General features: G+C 39.8%; 1 long non-coding RNA gene across 3 annotated transcripts; it reads right to left on the bottom strand.

Moving 5' to 3' along the window:
• Positions 1 to 4,649: 4,649 nt before the first annotated feature.
• Positions 4,650 to 8,285, bottom strand: LOC309703349. 3 transcript variants are annotated; one of them, XR_014275870.1, is made up of 6 exons: positions 8,195 to 8,285; positions 6,940 to 7,087; positions 6,746 to 6,834; positions 6,268 to 6,575; positions 5,401 to 5,583; positions 4,650 to 5,306 (listed from the first exon to the last, which is right to left on the bottom strand). It is a non-coding gene; the product is annotated as an uncharacterized lncRNA (long non-coding RNA). The 3 variants fall into 3 exon arrangements; XR_014275871.1 differs by lacking the exon at positions 8,195 to 8,285 and adding an exon at positions 7,973 to 8,077; XR_014275872.1 differs by lacking the exon at positions 8,195 to 8,285 and having other exon boundaries at positions 6,940 to 7,316.
• Positions 8,286 to 14,338: the final 6,053 nt, after the last annotated feature.

Genomic DNA, 14,338 nt, shown 5'->3' with positions numbered 1-14,338 from the left:
TCTCTCCCTCTCTGCTCCTCTCTCTCCCTCTCTCTTCTTCTTTCTCTCCCTCTCTGCTCCTCCCTCTGTGTTCCTCTCTCTCCCTCTCTCTTCTTCTTTCTCTCCCTCTCTGCTCCTCTCTCTCCCTCTCTGCTCCTCCCTCTGTGTTCCTCTCTCTCCCTCTCTGTTCCTCTCTCTCCCTCTCTGCTCCTCTCTCTCCCTCTCTGCTCCTCCCTCTGTGTTCCTCTCTCTCCCTCTGTGTTCCTCTCTCTCCCTCTCTGTTCCTCTCTCTCCCTCTCTGCTCCTCTCTCTCCCTCTGTGTTCCTCTCTCTCCCTCTCTGTTCCTCTCTCTCCCTCTCTCTTCTTCTTTCTCTCCCTCTCTGCTCCTCCCTCTCTGCTCCTCCCTCTGTGTTCCTCTCTCTCCCTCTCTGTTCCTCTCTCTCCCTCTCTGCTCCTCTCTCTCTCTCCCTCTCTGCTCCTCTCTCTCCCTCTGTGTTCCTCTCTCTCCCTCTCTGCTCCTCCCTCTCCCTCTCTCTTCCTCTCTCTCTCCCTCTCTGCTCCTCCCTCTCTGCTCCTCTCTCTCCCTCTCTGCTCCTCTCTCTCCCTCTCTGCTCCTCCCTCTCCCTCTCTCTTCCTCTCTCTCTCCCTCTCTGCTCCTCTCTCTCCCTCTCTCCTCTCCTCTCTCGCTCCCTCTCTGCTCGTCTCTCTCCCTCTCTGCTCCTCCCTCTCTGCTCCTCTCTCTCCCTCTCTGTTCCTCTCTCTCCCTCTCTGTTCCTCTCTCTCCCTCTCTGCTCCTCTCTCTCCCTCTCTGTTCCTCTCTCTCCCTCTCTGCTCCTCTCTCTCCCTCTCTGTTCCTCTCTCTCCCTCTCTGCTCCTCTCTATCCCTCTCTCTTCCTCTCTCTCCCTCTCTGCTCCTCTCTCTCCCTCTCTGCTCCTCCCTCTCTGCTCCTCTCTCTCCCTCTCTGCTCCTCCCTCTCTGCTCCTCTCTCTCCCTCTCTCTTCCTCTCTCTCTCTCTCTGCTCCTCTCTCTCCCTCTCTGCTCCTCTCTCTCCCTCTCTGTTCCTCTCTCTCCCTCTCTGCTCCTCTCTCTCTCTCTCTGTTCCTCTCTCTCCCTCTCTGTTCCTCTCTCCCTCTCTCTCTCTGTTCCTCTCTCTCCCCCTCTGTTCCTCCCTCTCTCTCTCTGTTCCTCTCTCTCCCTCTCTGTTCCTCTCTCCCTCTCTCTCTCTGTTCCTCTCTCTCCCTCTCTGTTCCTCTCTCTCCCTCTCTGCTCCTCTCTCTCTCTCTCTGTTCCTCTCTCTCCCTCTCTGTTCCTCTCTCCCTCTCTCTCTCTGTTCCTCTCTCTCCCCCTCTGTTCCTCCCTCTCTCTCTCTGTTCCTCTCTCTCCCCCTCTGTTCCTCCCTCTCTCTCTCTGTTCCTCCCTCTCTCTCTCTGTTCCTCTCTCTCCCCCTCTGTTCCTCCCTCTCTCTCTCTGTTCCTCTCTCTCCCCCTCTGTTCCTCCCTCTCTCTCTCTGTTCCTCCCTCTCTCTCTCTGTTCCTCTCTCTCCCTCTCTGTGCTGACAATCATCAAATATACAGTTGAAACCAGATATTTACTCTTCAGATAAAAACACTTTTTTAATTGTAAGATCAAATCAGACTAAATGTTTATTTTTTTAGATTGATAAATATAAAAACACATTTGTTAACTTTTGTATTTTGTATTCAAACTGAGCCACACTTATGGAGCTCCACAGTTCTTTTCCTGGTGTTTTGGTTGACATCTCTTGATGTTCCCATGTCACAGAAACAGGCTCTGTGTTTTGCCTTATATGCATCCACAGCTGTGCCACCAGTTTACTCACATGGACTCTACTAACCAATCAGAAGCTTCTTCAGCTCAGAATGGACTCGTCTGGAGTTTCTTATTAATTAACAATAAACTTAGTGTACATGTACTCCTACATTTGATGAAAGTGATTAAACTAGACAGCTCCCTCTCTTTATTCTGACATTTCACTAATTCAAAAGATATTTCAACATTTATTTATCTAAAACAAAAGTTTACTCTAAATTGATGTTTAACAATAAAAATAAGTTTTGTTGTTTTCTCCACAACCAACCAAACCAGTCACTTGTTCATTAGACACATCTCTTAGAACTTCAATAAGATTTCTTTATTAATTCAAAATCAATGTTGAGAAATCATCTTAACCACACTGGTACCTGAGTTTGTAGGAATGGGGTCTAAAAGACACGTTGATGGTTTGGAGGAAGTAATTATTGAAGTTAACTCAGAAAGATCAATTGGAGAAAAAGAGTCTAACTTAACATCAATGGTACTAAGAGTAGCTGTAGATAATATTACATCTGTGGGATGATTACTGGTAATTTTTTCTCTAATGATAAAAATTTTATTTGTGAAGAAGTTCATGAAGTCATTACTAGTTAACGTTAAAGGGATGGTTGGCTCAAAAGAGCTCTGACTTTTTTTCAGCCTGGCTACAGTGCTGAAGAGGAACCTGGGGTTGTTCTTATTTTCTTCAATCAGTGATGAATAGTAAGATGTTCTGGCTTTGCGGAGGGCTTTCTTATAAAGCAGCAAACTATTTCTCCAGGCTAAATGATGATCCTCTAGATTTGTGACATGCCATTTCCTCTCCAAATTACGAGTCATCTGCTTTAGGCTACGTGTTTGAGAATTATAATACGGAGTCAGGTACTTCTGATTAGAGACCTTAGTTTTCACAGGAGCTACAGTATCCAGAGTCTACTGTGATAAAGTCTGCTCTCGATTATTGTATTATTGTAATCGATTATTGTAAATGTAAATGTTATCAAATGAATTAAAAGTCTGTCTTGGTCTTTCATTAATTAATAGGCTGGTGTGAAAAATTGCTGCCACACCTCCCCCTCGGCCTGTGCTTCGAGATTTCTGGTAGTTAGAATGACTCGGGGGTGTTGATTCATTTAAACTAACATACTCATTCTGCTGCAACCAGGTTTCTGTAAGGCAGAGTAAATCAATTTGTTGATCAATTATTAAGTCATGTACTAACAGAGACTTGGAGGAGAGAGACCTAATATTTAATAATCCACATTTCACTGTTTTACTCTTTGGTTCAGATGTGGATACTGTATTGTTCTTTCTTTGTGTTTTTTTTCCATAAAGAACTATTTCTTCTGCGCGTCAGTCAGTAACACCCATTGCAATAAACCTAGCCCTTAATAACTTTGCGTGACATACTACTCAAGAACAGCCATTTGACACACACACCCACATGCGCACACACACAGACATTTCTTAGGGGAAATAAAAGCTGTGACTAAACCATTGATTAATAATGTTGTTAATGTGGTATGACAGAATAACATAACAGATGGATGAGCTTACAGGTGACTATGTTGCTTTGGTATTTAGCTGTGCTGGGATCCTTTTAGAAAATTCTTTTAAGTCTTAAATATGCTTCACATATAGAGAGTTTACCAGGTCAAGTGGCCAGTCTGTTTGCTATGTTGAATTTGTTTACAGCAACACTTCTAAAAAATGGGCCAGTACCACTTGTTTTACTGCCTGGGCTGGGCAGACAATTGTCTGCGTGTTTGTTTTTTTTCCTGGTATGGGCTGATCATGAGTCAGCCTATAATTGGGCGAGAATGAAAATGCTCTAGGAGTCGGCGCTTTGGAGTGAACAGCTTGTCTGGGAGCCAGGGAGTCTTCTCTCATTTTTTCTGTGCGATGTGTGGTAATGTCAGAGAGTCCACACTAAATAGTCATTAGAAGGAAGCACACAGAACATGAACAAACTGAAAACACTGGGTCAACAACACAGGAACCCTGGAGTTGATCCCCAGAAATATAGTAAAATTCCAATTTTTGGTCCCCACAGACATAAGTAAACATGTACACACAGACACACCAAGAAGCAGGAGGGAGGCAGACGAGTGAGAGAGCAGCTGCTACAACGACAACAAGCTGGAAAGGTGAGAAAATGAGAGAGAGGGAGAGAGAGAGAGGCAATAAAATGTAGATGCACTTCAGTCACACTGTAAGATAAAGGCTCGACCTTCTAAGTCTATATTCACTGTTTCCCTTTCACAAGTCATTATATATATTCCAAGGTAACTTCTGTTTCTCCACATTCATTGAAGATGTCATACACTCTTAGAAGGGATGTGTTAAAATTGACACATCATGTGTTAAATTTTAACACATGTGCTGCATCAGATTAGGGACAACACATGATGTGTCAGTTTTAACACAATTAATGTGTCTGCTCCTTTAACACATCTTCTGTGTTAAAAAATGTAAACACAAAGATGTGTTATTTTGACACAAAGATGTGTTAAAATGTGTACATTTCAATTTTTTTTTAAAAAAGGAGAAAAAAGATGGGTATATATTATACACTTATTGAATTCCATTTTTTATTTGGCATATTATAAATCATTACAAACTGAATGAACAACAACTGTCAGAATCTTTTCAATTAAAATGTTTTAAATGCAATTTTAGCCAAAGCTATATCACAATTTTTACTTTACAAAATCAAACAAAATTCATATCTGACTAGCTTTCTATCTCTCTAGATCATTAAAATGTCAAAAAAAAATTGAAAAAAGGGCAATCATATATATGATTGCCCTTTTTTCAATTTTTCAATTTTTTCAATATATATATATAATGTTCTGATATAATCCAGACAATACATGAATTAAAAATTTTAAAGGTAACAATTGTCATCTTCAACAAATTGTCAACATTTAACAAATGTGCAGTTGCATGCAAACAGAAAAACATACATTTTGGCGAATATAGCATCCAGGTTATACAATTTTGTACCTTGGGTTTAAATACAAAAATCAAAAATTTCAGCCAATCAGTTCATATTGTCTGACCTTTCCACTGCATAGGCATAAAAATGGTCAGTCCTGATAAGCAGTGTATTTGACAAAGATGCCAAATGAGGTTTCTCACCTCTGTGAACAGAGACTCTCTACATTTTGGACAGGTGAACATTTTACTTGCATCCTTTAATCTGTGCAATCAGCTCCAGTACTTTGGTTTTCCTTTGGGTGGACAGCGGCAGGTCATAGACAAACTCAAAGAAGGTGAAGACGGAGCCAAGTGGTGCTGGATAGGACAAGTTACATACCCAGTACAGTTTGAAAAGCTTATCCACAGCACACGTCAGGCCATCATTCAGAGAAATGGTTACTCTGTCATTCTTAGCAACAATGATGTACTGCCTGGTTGCCCTCTTTAGATCACCGATGCATATCAGCTGGGGTTGGTGTGTTGTGGATGATGCTTCAGGATCACTGCAAAGCGATGCAATACTTGTTCCAGGCTTGGAGATGGGGGAAGATAAAGATAGTATTCAGTGAGGTGTAGACAAATGCTTTCCTCAGGTAAATACCGTGAGAACTTTACTGAATACATACCAGTGCAAAAAAGGCTGCAACGACTGGCACCAACTGTTGGGAGTAGGTGTGTTAACACATGGCGGGGGGGTTCTTGTTTCCAGGGCAGCTACTGATTTGAGCTTCGGAATGATACTGGCTTCCCATTTTCGCAAAAAGAGATCCACCTTTCCTCCTGTAAAATTGCCAAACTCCAAGTCCAGCCTACGGAAATAAAAGAAGTGTTTAAGTTTAAAATGAAGCATTAAATACATTAAATCAAAAGTACATTCTGTCCATTTGGTAGCTGTATGGCTAAAATCAAACTTTACAGTATCACATTTCTGTTACCCATTCCACATCAAGCTTACCTACACAGTGAAACAACAATTTACTTGGAGTGGTATTTGAATACAAGTCCATTATTCCTTAATTTTAGCTATGATTTGGGTCCCATCAGACCCTGAGAAAAAATTAGGACTTTTTAGCTGATGTTCAACTTTCTAGCAGACAATTTCTTATGTTGTCTATCTGCGGTTTGTCCTGTAGAGCTTTTTTGTTGAAAATAGTGCTGCTGAAAGCAGAGTTTCATACAGATTTAGGTGATTTTTTGTAGGGTTTTCACTTCCACGAGCAGCACTTTCTGCATTGTCATTTGATGTCCCTACTATTAGATAGTCATTTGGTGGTACGACTAAGATTTTGGACCATGTGAAAAGTGATGCTCATTGTAATCAGTGCGCAGGGAGTAATGATCAAACTCTGAAGTTATAAAACTTTCAAAATATTCACTAGGAGCTCATAAACATACCTCCAAATGTATCCACTCCTGTTATATACTTTGTATGCAAAACACAACTGAGTGGAGAAGGAGTACATAAACCATTACCAGAGAACCAAGCAACTTACCAGACTTGGCATGTCCAAAAACCGTGGGTACTCTCCGAATATTCCAGGCTCTGAGACTGGTGTATGTTTCCTCCATGCCTGACATGATAATTGGAAGGTTCTCAGCTGAGGGCCGCAATAACTTGGGTGACCCACTCATCTGTGCTGCTGGTATTCCCATCCTCTCGCCTGAGCTTCTTGTCTTCACCACAGTCATCTGTCACTTTTCGCTTCTTATAATGTCTCTGCCCCTGGTCGAGATTCCGTCTAAGGTTGCGCAGTTTAGTCTCTAGGAATCCACAATGAGAGACTGGATCATAATAATGCTCCTGAGGAAGAAAGGACAGAGGTATATGGGTAACAGCTGAGCAATTTTAACTGAGAAAAAAAGCTCTAATAAATAATTAGATAAAGGTTAAACGATACACAGTAAGTGGGAACAAGTGCAATTTACAGTATGTAGTGGAATTTACATTATTAAAATGCTAAATTTACTTACAAATCCTTCCCCCTGTCCTGCCACTTAAGGGTGGAAAAGTGGTGAGGATGCTTTTTGCTACAGTTAGCTTCTCTGCACTAAGAGGGTAACTGGAAAACAAAGGTAAACTTTTTTACTTCTGTGCACTTCAACATTTTTAAAGGAAAACATTCATTGCAAAATTTTAACAAAGTACAGTAAAGTGCGATACTTACTAACCACACCTCTCCACCAAATCCCCAATGCAAGTCTTCACAAGGAGCCTCCTCGATGGCACCGACAGGTTTCATACTCCTTAAGAATCTGTGGGGCTTTCCTGAGTGACTTCAGGGGTTGACTTTGTTCTTCTGTGGTAATGGTAGACTGTGTAAAGGCAACACCAGACACTTTACCTCTCTGCAATAATCTTCAAAGTCATGACAGCAAATTTCCACAGAGCATAAAAGCACGAGTTTACTCAAAAAGCTGCAGCAGAAGAAGGCGGTTTCTTAACTACGTGATTATAACGCAATGACTAAAAGAAATTCTGAATAATAAATAAATTGATTTTATCTTCTAGTTGCTACTTGGTGAATAAATCTGATCCTGACTAATAGTGATGTCTGATGTCTGTGGCACTGCTGACAATAAGAATTTTTTTTTTTTACAAATTTCTTTCTCATCTATAAAAGTGGTTACAAGGACTTTGACAGATTCTAAGTTGTCATATGTGTGCTGAAAAAATGAAACACATGGCTAAATAAGTAAGATAATTTGCATGGTCAAGTTGCTGTTGTTTGGTTTTTTAAATAACACTGACTATTACTTCCTCAGAAGTTCTGCATAAAAAAGAAACTATATCAGAGCATGTTTCCAGCAATAAGCCTTAAAAAAGAATGTGCACATACTTTAGTTAATCATACTAGATGCAAAAACTGCTTTAACTGCTTGAAAAAATAATTATCTCTGTCAATATGAGGTATATTTCATGTTAAAGTTACTCAGTCTTTATTCCTATTCTCTGCTAGTAAACGAATGGTCGCGGTGATAACTACATTTGCTATATTCAGAGCTAACGACAATATTGTCATTTTACTCAACACTGCTACGGTTAGGTGCTGACTCTGGCGTTGCTCATAGACAACATAATGCCTGTCGGAGCCGCTAGCCAACTACCACACTGGTTCTAAGAGCAATTTCTGAATACTCTAATACATAAATAAAGTAAATAGATAAATACATGAATAAAGTAATACATAAAAATACTACCAAAACACATTAACTCTAATGGAGTATGGCACGAAATCCAAGAACTAATAATAAAATTAAGAGTAGGATATGTTAGCAAGACTGTTACATTAAGGTTAGCTAGGTATAGTTAAGCAGTAATTAACTTAAACTCTAAACTCCTTTAATTTATATAAATTCACATTCTTCCAGAAACCCGGCATATTTTCAGTACATTAAGATAAACTGGTAAATGATACTTACTGTAAGGTCTGACAACATACTAGGCGACTTAACCTCCATCTTTGTCTCCTTTGTCTCATTGGCGCGAAAGATAGCGCCCCCTTCCCGCCGCCGCCGGTATGTCATGTTGCTGGGCAGAATTTGTTTCAATTTTAAGCATGTGTGTTCTTACTCATTTCATTTTCTACTTTTGCTTCAATTGTATTCACATGTTACGGTCAAAATTAAGCCTGTTCTTTGTGGATACTTATGCTTATAGTATAGCCATGGCCATTAATTGGTATGCCATACATATTGAGAAATAAAAAATTAATCCTCTTTCAGAATTTTAGTACACCTTGGTCCACATTACATTATAAAATGTTTTATGTGTTGAAAGTAATGAGGAAAGGATTAAGGAAAACAAACAATAACTAAACATTTTATTTATTCAGTTAATATAGTTATAATACATTGTTAATCTACAATTTATTTCACTAAACACAAGGCTAGCATCAAATTACTGAGCTGCTAATTTTAGGTCCTGTTGTTAGATTCTGAAAATAACACACAAAATGTGTTAAACTGTGCAACACATCAAGTGTGTTAAGCGTTTTACACATTTTTTCAATGTTTACACATTTTCTTACACATGTTATGTTAAAATTTACACAAAATGTGTTAATAGTGTAACAACACATTTTTTGTGTCATTTTTTAACACATCCTTTCTAAGAGTGTACCATATTTTATTCTGTTGTTTTGTATTTCACTCTTTTCTATGGTGTACAGTATCTTATTCTTATTATCTTATCCCAAATAAACCACTGTGTAAATGCAAGAATCTACATGACTTATACACCTTCATTTAACCAAGTCTGTCACTGTTACAGCTTTCACAGGAACAAATAGAAACAGCGCCACCTAAAGGTTGAACCAGTCAACATTAAAGTCAACATGATGCGTTTCTACAGCTCGCATCAAGCCAGTCACAGCAAAGGTGCATCCAACACATGCATACCAAAGCTACCTGGTTTTACAGGTACACACTACATCTTTCACAGTATACATGGAAATAGCTTCAGTTCATGAAATGATGAAATTTATCTCCTGTGTTGAGCACAGGGGGCGTGTCCAAACGAAGCCTGTGTTAAGGCCCATATCATTCTTCAGAATATCACGTCACCAAAGATAAACGAGTCCTTGTTTCTCTGAAATGACATCACTGCCTCATTGTGTGATTCAAACTGTTGAAAAGACACAGGGATTTATTTTTTGCATGAACTGGATCTGAGGTGAATCTGGGGATGATCACCCACTAGCAGGAACATTATAAGCACATTATGGAGCCACCAAAAAGGCAAAAAATATCAGCAGTTAGAAGCATTTTGACATGCTGTCAACCATTAATAACATAGGTCTTAAAACAGTTTCAGAGAGGCTGGTTTGTTAGGGGCGTGAATGTGTATAATACATAGTGGTGTTCTGCAGTTGATAAAAAGTTATTTTTGGATGTCTAACTATGGTCCATTTTGAGCTGTTTCATAACGTCAGGTGATTTGTTTCTTTCTGAGTGTCTAGTGTTGTTGTTTGTGTGACATCTGCATGACATTCTTTTGATCTCAGTCATTTCATCATTTACTTCCTTGTTCATGAGGTTCTCCTTGTGTCTTTGTCTTGTGTTCAAATCAAAATCAAATCAATCAATATTATTGTCACGGCACACTGGTACATGGTACAGCACATGTGAGGGAGATTCTTGTGTGCAAGCTTCACAGGCAACAGAGGTGTGCAAAATACAAGAAACAGGAATACAAGAACTGCAAGAATTAAAATGTGAACAAATATAAGATTGTATGCACATTACTAAATATGTATACCAAACATGCATATACTTATGCATATGTGTGTGTGCGTGTATATACATATGGGATATTATATTTTTGTTGCTGCAAGCGCTTTTTATGCAATTTTTGCAAAGCTATATGTGGAAGGAAACCGTGACCGAGGACAAGCTGATGGCACAAGATGTAAGTACAACTCCTCCGGTTTCTTATGTTTCATATGGAAAAAAAAAATTATTGTGCTACCTTACGTGGTTCCAGTTCTACAGGGATTTAAAAATAGTCACACCAAACAGAGTGTGCCCGCTCCGACCGGTTTTGAAACGTTAATAAGACAAAGTTTTTCTCATACCATTACTCAATTAATTGCTAGAATAATCAGTGGAATACTCGATTACGGAAATGATCATTGTATTGTAGTTTATTTTTATTTCAGGCTTTTACTAGTTATATATAATATAACTAGTAATAATAATAATATTTTGTGTTCATCTAAAGTTAAGACTGTTTTCCCTTATAAAGCATTAATAAGCGAAAGTACCTCAGCCATCTTCACAATGTATGTGTATATATATATATATATATATATATATATATATATATGTTCTTCCTCTACACCCCCCCCCCCCCCCCCCCCCCAATTTTTGCACATGTCGAGGAGCGTGTCAGGCCACATTTCACTGTGTGTTATACTTGTATAACTATGCATGTGACAAATAAAGAACCTTGAACCTTGAACAAAAGAAAAACCACACAAACTAAGCACAAAGAGACACATAACATACACATATGTATTACATGATGCAAACATAACCCAGAGTGTGTAAAGGAGTAAGACTCACTGAGCAGCTGGATCTACTGGAAAGCTAAACTCAGATATAATGAGTATATATAGATATAACTTCAGTGTGACGACGTCACATGGATGAGTGAGTGTTTAAGAAAATATAAGTAAATGGAAAGAAAGATGGCACTACTGTAAAATGTATTTTAATATTCTGAAAGCTGAACTGCTTTAGTTATTTGACTGTTTTTATTGTGCATTAGACGGTTGACATTAATGTGGAGAGTCCACACAGTAATCAGTCAAAGCCTGCAACAGTCTGTGGCTGAATTCCTAAAAATCACTATCTCTACTTTCAAGATTAGGCTTCAAACTTTCCTTTTTGCTAAAGCATATAGTTAGGGCTGGACCAGGTGACCCTGAATCCTCCCTTACTTATGCTGCAATAGACGTAGGCTGCTGGGGGATTCCCATGATGCACTGGGTGTTTCTTCTTCAGTCACTATGTGTTAATAGACCTCTCTGCATGGAATCATACTTGCTTTTCATCTCTTCCACAGCATGTTTTTTCCCCCCATGGCCGCCCCTGGTTCTACCAAATGTTTCTTCCTTTTAAAAGGGTTTTCCTTCCCACTGATGTCAAAGTGCTTGGTAACAGGGTGTCATGTGACTTTTGGGGGTTTCATTCTTATTGTAGGGTCTTTACCTTACAATGTAAAGCAACAACAACACTAGTGTCTGGCTGGATTTAGGCCTACAGGAGCATGAAGTCAGACAGTTTTCACCTGATATTCTGCAAAAAACCCCTCAACAATCGAACAACTTCAGGCCTCAGTCTGTTTTCTAAGTCAGACTCTCTTTTACATTATGGACAGAGAGATGAGAAATAAAAAAATACACCTACTCAGTACTTAAGTACTAAATATCGATTGAGTTTATAAGTGCATACACTCCATAACTGTCACATCTTGGAGTAATCTCCACTTTGTCCTTCCTGTTTAGGATTTCTGTGACTGCAGTAAAATTCCCTCCATCTATCCAGTTTGCCTCCAGTAAACATTAATTTATAATAATCCTGAAGGCTGAAGCACGGCAACCTCACCAAGTGATTACAGAGGACTTTAACCACACTCTCATCAGTTCAAGTGTCTCATAATGTTTAGAGTGCTTTTGTAAATCAACAGGTAAAAACTTAGCAGGTAGTTTGAAACATGGAGTGTTGGAATGCATCCATTGACTCAGACAAAACTGATCTTAGTGCAGGTGTTTGGACAAAGGGAAATATCATGTTAACTGAACATCAACATTCAATAAAGACCAAACCAGAACTTTAATAAGAGAAATATGTCTTCAACTTAAACAAACTTTGTTCTGACAGTGAATCAGTGTTAGTTTCACCTCAGACCTGTTCCTCTGTCTGTTGGTTTATAGGAAGACTCGTAGTCAGAGGTGGGTTTAGTGTAACAGAGTTTAATGAGCATAGCAGCAGAAGTTTAAGCCAGGCAGGAATCCACACAGTGGAGGGGGAACATGACAAATACTCTAAATATCGAGTAATCTCCTCCCTAAACTCCTCCCTCTTCACTGCACCAATGCCGAGGTTACACTCCACCAGCTGAGCGTCTTCCCGTCTGTGGTGAGGCTGCAGAGACATGACAGCGCACAGATCAGACTGACTGCATCACTTCTCTCTGAAGGTCCAAACAGGCTGAACGCTTCATTCTCAGCTACAAAGGTGTCGACTGATTTTCACATAAGAAGCAGCTCTGCGAGCAGGAGCCAAAGGGTTCAAAAGTTGTGTGGTGCAAGCTGATGCTCTGCAGTAGGTTGCAGTAACAGCAGATGGAGATATTTCATTTCAAAGAAAGAATAATTATAACAGAGAAAATAATCTCTGGAAAGGCATGAACACATTTACATGTAAATATATATTAGCTGCCTAGCTTAACAATTTCTGGCATAGAAGGACATTGGAATGTGCTTCATACGTTCTTTGGACACTGCTGACTTCTTGGCATTGAATATATCGTCTAGTGCATCTTCTGCATGCTTGTCAATTCACAGTTTGGAGAAGCAAAGCGTGATATTGACATGATGGACTCGGGTGTATTTTGCATGCTTTGTTGTGATATCAGGCTGCAGAGAAGAGTTGCTAGTTGTTGTTGTTGTTGTTGTTGCTCTACAACACTGTTCAATATTCCCATGATCTCATCATCTACTGCTTCTTCTTACCTCAGACAGACAGCAGGTGGCTCTCAGAGGACAACTTATGAGATGAAACGTGGACTTGATAAACACAGCTGTAGATTCCTTGATGGGCGGGCTCTGCAGGAGGAAACAGGAAGTTGGCAGAGTTATTGACAGCTGGCTGTGTGTACTTGTTTTTGGTGTCAGGGGACAGGTGAGCTGGAAGGAGCCTCCTGGATACTGTGGCTGTGTCCCAATTCAGGGTCTGCACGCTTGAAGTACGCGCACTACGTGTACTATGTACACGTACTATAAGTAGGATAAGTGCGGAAGTGGGAGGCTTGTGAAATGGGACGGTCTAGCCTTCGTCGCGCTGTTCAGGTTACCTAGCAACCATGATACTAACCGCGAGAAATGTTACATACAGCTTTGTGTGACAGAAATGAAGGAGAAAAATGTTTTGTTGGTCGTTCATTTTTGTCATGACATCACTTTGATTAGCTGAGTATCTGAGGCTGAGACCACGGGACTGTAAACATGATTGTTGGGCTTCATTTCTGTGCTGAACAGTCATTTAAGATTAGTTAGTAAATAACAATTAGACCATCTCTGAATCGAGGAGGGGCCTAAGAGTACATCTTTCGCCATCTTACAATGCTGTGATTGCAGCCATTCCCCAACTCTCTGTGAATGGGACTCATGGCCATTGATCAGTGGTCTTTGATCAGTGGTTGTTGATCAATGGTCATGAGAATTTGCATAATTATGATTAAGGAACTGACCTCCCAGCCCATTGTTCCTGCAGTGGGCTGGTTTCAGTCATTATGCAAATTTACTGTTTATAAGATTGGGGGAACCTGCAGTCAGCTGAGACTGAAGACGTCACCTGATGATGATGAAATGTTTCTCCCAGAAAAACGCTACGTCCAGATGAACAGAATCAACTTTTGGAGCATCAGAGAGCTCCTTACATCCCACGGTGTGACTAATTTGAATAGCTGCCTGCACGATTTTTAAAATGAAGTTGTTAATCCCTTAGACAGTAAAGTCTTCTTTAACAGTACGACATTGATAGAGTTACAGGTGTTTAATGGGTTTGTTTGTGTGTTTGAGAGTTCAGTTTAGGGTTGCCAACTCCCTGAAAAATAAATAAGGGACACCTCGTGGCCAGGGCCAGGCAACCCAGTTCACCCTTCCCAGTGTGGTGAATTTTCTAGCTCTTTTTTTGTGTGTGAAATTGTTTTTTTAGCCATTTGACTTGAAGTTGATTTAAGTAGATGCATATTCTATTCTTTGTGATATGAACACATGGGAAACAAATGATCATTTAGCCATTTATTTTTAGCTCAACATGACAACATTAACACAGTAA

The sequence above is a fragment of the Aulonocara stuartgranti genome (assembly GCF_965226115.1).
Source record: "Aulonocara stuartgranti genome assembly, chromosome: 3".
Taxonomy (NCBI): Eukaryota; Metazoa; Chordata; class Actinopteri; order Cichliformes; family Cichlidae; genus Aulonocara; species Aulonocara stuartgranti.
The sequence above is the reverse complement of the archived record's forward strand: the minus strand, read 5'-3'. Positions and strand labels throughout refer to the sequence as shown.